The sequence below is a fragment of the Pleurodeles waltl genome, chromosome 6 (assembly GCF_031143425.1).
Source record: "Pleurodeles waltl isolate 20211129_DDA chromosome 6, aPleWal1.hap1.20221129, whole genome shotgun sequence".
NCBI lineage: Eukaryota > Metazoa > Chordata > Amphibia > Caudata > Salamandridae > Pleurodeles > Pleurodeles waltl.
In genome coordinates this window covers 1318190585-1318196731 of record NC_090445.1, presented here as the reverse complement: position 1 = coordinate 1318196731, position 6147 = coordinate 1318190585, and positions in this window count along the sequence as shown.

Here is a 6147-nt window from a genome sequence, read left to right as displayed (position 1 = left end):
TCTCAAGATTAGATTGTACAGGCTTTCATAGTCAGAAACGTTACTGCCATGTAACCACCCCTCCAAGGCCTTCACTAAATAGTCAACAAAGTCTACCCAGTCTTGTGAGGACTCTTTTCTGGTTTCTCTGAACTTAATCCTGTGTTGTTCAGTGGTTAAGCCAAATCCATCCAAGAGTGCATTCTTCAAAACTGTAAAATTATTGGCATCACTTTCCTTCACAGTAAGGAGCCTATCCCTACCTTTTCCACTGAAAGATAGCCATAGGATAGCAGCCCACTGCCTTTAAGGGACCCCCTGTACCATACAGGCACTCTCAAGTGCAGCAAACAACTTGTTAATGTCATCACCCTCCTTGTAAGGGGGAACTATCTTATACAGATTCCTAGAATCATGCTCACTCACAGGATTGCTATCTGGAATACTGCTGCTGCCACCATGAGGTCCAAACCCCAACCTCTGTCTCTCTTTTTCTAAGTCTAGGGATTCCCTGTCTAGAGTCAGCTGTTGCTGTTTAAGCTTCAGCCTGGACTCTTCCACTCTCAAATTGTTGAGTTCCCTTTCTAACATCCTGTCATCAGGGTGGGTGGGTTGGGAATGTTTTGACACAGAAGAATGATGTGAATGAACAGAGGGAGACCTGTCCCTAACAGTTGGCACCCTAGCAACCTGGCCTGCAGGAACAAAAACATCCCTACTGTGATGGGAGCTTTTATTGCTACCAGCATTGCTAGGTGGTCTGCTAAGGGGCAGATTAAGAAGGGAACCCTGCAACACTCCTACTTGGGGCTCCCCTGAGTTAGAGTGTGAGCTGTCTATCAACTTTTCAGATGAGGTGCCACCCTGGGCCTTGTCATTCTCAATAAGCATATTAGACAGTAGCTCTCTAGAAGGGTTCTTACCTACCACTAAACCTCTATCAATGCAGAGACTCCTTAGGCTCTTAAAGTTAAGGTGGTCATAAGTAGTATTGACCAAATTAAGAGGGATTCCTACACCAGACATGATAGAAAAAGGTTTAGGGACAGATAAAAGAGAGAAAAAGTTTTAGGACTTTTTAAAGAACAGGAAAAAAAACTTTTTCAACTTTTTTCAACTTTTTGAAAGTTTAGGAGTACTTTTCAGCACTTAGCAGAAAGTGTAAGAGAAGAAAAGCAAAACGTTTTGGTTAGGTGTACATACACTGAACTTGTTTTGTATATTATTCTCTTATGAAAAGTACAAAATGACAATGTGGTAAGTAGTTACAAGTACTTATCCCACCGCTGCACAACCAATGTAGGAGGCTGGCCTGGCTTGTAGTGGGTACCAAGGGGTACTTACACTCTGTACCAGGTCCAGTTATCCCTTATTAGTGTAGAATAGGTGTTTCTAGCAGCTTAGGCTGATAGAAGGTAGCTATAGCAGAGCAGCTTAGGCTGAACTAGGTGACATGCAAAGCTCCTACTATACCACTGGTGTCATATGCACAATATCATAAGAAAACACAATACACAGATATACTAAAAATAAAGGTACTTTATTTTTATGACAATATGCCAAAAGTATCTCAGTGAGTACCCTCAGTATGAGGATGCCAAATATACACAAGATATATGTACACAATACCAAAAATATGCAGTAATAGCAAAAGGAAGAAATGCAAGCAATGTAAAGTTACAGTAGATTGCAATAGGACACATAGGTATAGGGGCAACACAAACCATATACTCCAAAAGTGGAATGCAAACCACAAATGGACCCCAAACCTATGTGAGCTTGTAGAGGGTCGCTGGGACTGTAAGAAAACAGTGAGGGTTAGAAAAATAGCCCACCCCAAGACCCTGAAAAGTAGGTGTAAAGTGTACCTATAACCCCCAGAGAGCACAGAAGTCGTGATAGGGGGTTTCTGCAAGGAAGACCAACACCTGCAAAGCAACCAAAGTGGATTTCCGAACTAGAGTACCGGTGGAACAAGGGGACCAAGTCCAAGAGTCGCGACAATGTCGAGAGTGGGCAGATGCCCAGGAAATGCCAGCTGAGGGTGCAAAGAAGCTGCCACCAGATGGTAGAAGCTGTGGATTTTGCAAGAACGTTGAGTGCTAGGAACTTCCCCTTTGGAGGATGGGTGTCCCACGTCGTGAAGAAGCTTGCAGAGGTGTTCCCACGCAGAAAGACCACAAACAAGCCTTGCTAGCTGCAAGGGTCACGGTTATGGTTTTTGGATGCTGCTGTGGCCCAGGAGGGACCAGGATGTCGCCACTTGGATGAGGAGACAGAGGGGGCGCCCAGCAAGTCAGGGAGCTCTCACTCAAGCAGGCAGCACCCGCAGAAGTACTGGAACAGGCACTTGGAAGAGGAGTGAACCAGAGTCCACCCAAAGACACAAAAGGGAGTCCCACGACGCTGGAGTACAACTCAGAAGGTTGTGCACTGCAGGTTAGAGTGTTGGGGACCCAGGCTTGGCTGTGCACGAAGGAAATCCTGGAAGAGTGCACAGGAGCCGGAGCAGCTGCAAATCATGCAGTACCCAGCAATGCAGTCTAGCGTGGGAAGGCAAGGACTTACCTCCACCAAACTTGGACTGAAGAGTCACTGGACTGTGGGAGTCATTTGGACAGAGTTGCTAAGTTGCAGGGACCACGCTCATTGTGCTGAGAGGGGACCCAGTGGACCAGTGATGCAGTCTTTTGTTGCCTGCGGTTGCAGGGGGAAGATTCCGTCGTCCCACGGGAGATTTCTTTAGAGCTCCTGGTGCAGAAAGGAGGCAGGCTACCCCCAGAGCATGCACCACCAGGAAACAGGCGGGAAAGCGGCAGGCTCAGCGATACAAGGTTGCAGTAGTCGTCTTTGCTACTTTGTTGCGGTTTTGCAGGTGTCCTGAGCAGTCAGCGGTCGATCCTTTGGCAGAAGGTGAAGAGAGAGATGCAGAGGAACTCTGGTGAGCTCTTGCATTCGGTATCTGAAGAATTCCCCAAAGCAGAGACCCTAAATAGCCAGAAAAGGAGGTTTGGCTGCCTAGGAAGGAGGATAGGCTAGTAAGACAGGTAAGAGCCTATCGGAAGGAGTATCTGACGTCACCTGCTGGCACTGGCCACTCAGAGCAGTCCAGTGTGCCAGCAACACCTCTGTTTCCAAGATGGCAGAAGTCTGGAGCACACTGTAGGAGCTCTGGACACCTCCCCTGGGAGGTGCAGGTCAGGGGAGTGGTCACTCCCCTTTCCTTTGTCCAGTTTCGTGCCAGAGCAGGGCTGGGGGATCCCTGAACCGGAGTAGACTGGCTTATGCAGAGATGGGCACCATCTGTGCCCATCAAAGCATTTCCAAAGGCTGGAGGAGGCTATTCCTCCGAAGCCCTGACACCTTTTTCCAAAGGGAGAGGGTGTAACACCCTCTCTCTGAGGAAGTCCTTTGTTATGCCTTCCTAGGCCAAGCCTGGCTGGACCCCAGGAGGGCAGAAACCTGTCTGATGGGTTGGTAGCAGCAGCAGCTGCAGTGAAACCCCGGGAAAGGCAGTTTGGCAGTACCCGGGTCTGTGCTAGAGACTCGGGGGATCATGGAATTGTCTCCCCAATGCCATAATGGCATTGGGGTGACGATTCCATGATCTTAGACTTGTTACATGGCCATGTTCGGAGTTACCATTGTGACGCTATACATAGGAAGTGACCTATGTATATTGCACACGTGAAATGGTGTCCCCGCACTCACACAGTCCGGGGAATTTGCCCTGAACGATGTGGGGGCACCTTGGCTAGTGCCAGGGTGCCCACACACTAAGTAACTTAGCACCCAACCTTCACTGGGTGAAGGTTAGACATTTAGGTGACTTATAAGTTACTTATGTGCAGTGGTAAATGGCTGTGAAATAACGTGGACGTTATTTCACTCAGGCTGCAATGGCAGGCCTGTGTAAGAATTGTCAGAGCTCCCTATGGGTGGCAAAAGAAATGCTGCAGCCCATAGGGATCTCCTGGAACCCCAATACCCTGGGTACCTCAGTACCATATACTAGGAATTATAAGGGTGTTCCAGTATGCCAATGTGAATTGGTGAAATTGGTCACTAGCCTGTTAGTGACAATTTGGAAAGCAGAGAGAGCATAACCACTGAGGTTCTGGTTAGCAGAGCCTCAGTGAGACGGTTAGTCATCACACAGGGAACACATACAGGGCACACTTATGAGCACTGGGGCCCTGGCTGGCAGGGTCCCAGTGACACATAACAAACATACTGACAACATAGGGTTTTCACTATGAGTACTGGGCCCTGGCTAGCAGGATCCCAGTGAGACAGTGAAAACACCCTGACATATACTCACGAACAGGCCAAAAGTGGGGGTACATTCTCCACCCATCACTCTTCAGGAGCTCATTTGTTCAGTTTTCTTTCAAGCCACATCCTTATGCCTATTGGGGTTCAATGATAAACAAGCTTTATTGATTTACTTACAAAAGAAAAAGCACGTACCTAAAACGGATTCTTTGTTTGTTACTTTTGAGCCTGCAACAAAAGGACGGAAACCTCCACTGCTACCATTAGTATGTGGGTGCAGCAGGCGATCATTAAGGCATATTCTTGTGTGGGTTGTAAAACATCTGGTTCAATTCAGGAAAGATAAACAAGGAGTGTATCTTGAGAAGAGATAAGTGGAGTACCAATGGTGGAAATCTGTACAGCTGCCACCTAGTCTTCAGACGACACATTTGTAAAGCACTATAAAATGTATTTACCTGATTCAAACAGTTTTGGTTTGAGAGTATTGAGTAATGAAATGAGATATAGAAAACTTGCAATGTGTGTTAATTAACATATAAAAAATTTATTGCATTATTCTGTCCTTATTGGCGATTTACAGTACACATTGAGGAATTCAGCTTGAGTATATCCTCAGATGGTGTGGACTGGGATGGGAGGACAGGGTTTGTGGTAATTAATACATTACTTACCAGTAATCTTCATTACCCAATGCCTTAGTCCTACCCTTCCCAGTCCAGGTTCCCTCCGCCCGCCCAACTACGGTCTCTACTCCTAAGTGTGGCTTGTTGGGAAGCATTTGTCTGTTGTGAGGATGGGGCTTTTTTAGGGAGAGGATGGGTTCAGGATTAAAATAGAAAGAAGACTTTGCTGACTGTGTCTGAGAGGGTGTCATCCTAATATGGTATGGACTAGGACGGGGAGTACTAAGGTTTCGAGTAGTGATAATTACCGGAGAGCAATATGTTCAGTGATTTTTTCAAGTTCATAACTTGGGTCTAAGTGTGCTTGCTATATAAAATACTGTTATATTATCCCTATTTGTGCCAAACGGGATTTCCTTTAAATTTTAACAAGGAAGAGAAATGGACCATGTACATCCAGTCCAGAATAAAAATAATGCCCATCTCTAGTGAAATATTGCAGTACAGTTTGCTTCAGGGTACATCTGGGAAGGAAGGCATCATTGTATGAGGAGAAAGACCGCATCAGTTCAGGAGCAGCCAGGAACCTAAAATTGTAACAGTGCTGTGCCAGTTAATACATTTACTTATGTACCACACTGCCAAATAAATCGCCTCTAACTACTCCCACCATTTTGACACCAAGAGAAGAGAATCAAGGAGGAATTAATGGGCATATTTACAAGAAAGTTGCGCACTGGTCCCGATGCTCAACTTTTCTGGCGTCGCCCATGCCCCACCTAACAACACCATGGTTGCACCGCATTTACAATACAGCACACCATGGCGGTCATTAGGACAATAGCGTTAACATTTTTGACGTCATTGTGGCGCTTTGCTGCACTAGCATCAAAAATGTGGACGCTAGTGCAGCAAAGCAGAGGGAGACCCATTGATTACAATGGTGCGTTATTTTAATGCCTACTTTCAGTAGGCGCTCAAAATGGCAGAAAAAATGGTGCAGTGAAATGCTGTAAATTTCACTGTGCCATATTTTGGGCCTCCCTGCATCAGAATGCACCCTTACATACATTGTGCCTGGCGCAGGCATATTGTGGAACAAAGGTTTACAAAGAGGCATAATGCAAGCATTGAACCACTTCGTAAATACGGCATTGGAGAAAGGCCTCCTTAACCCAAAAGGTTTTGCTAGGACAGCACAAAGTGGTGATGGGGGTCTTGTAAATATGCCCCCAAGTTTTTTTCTGAGGCTCATACAATTTCATAA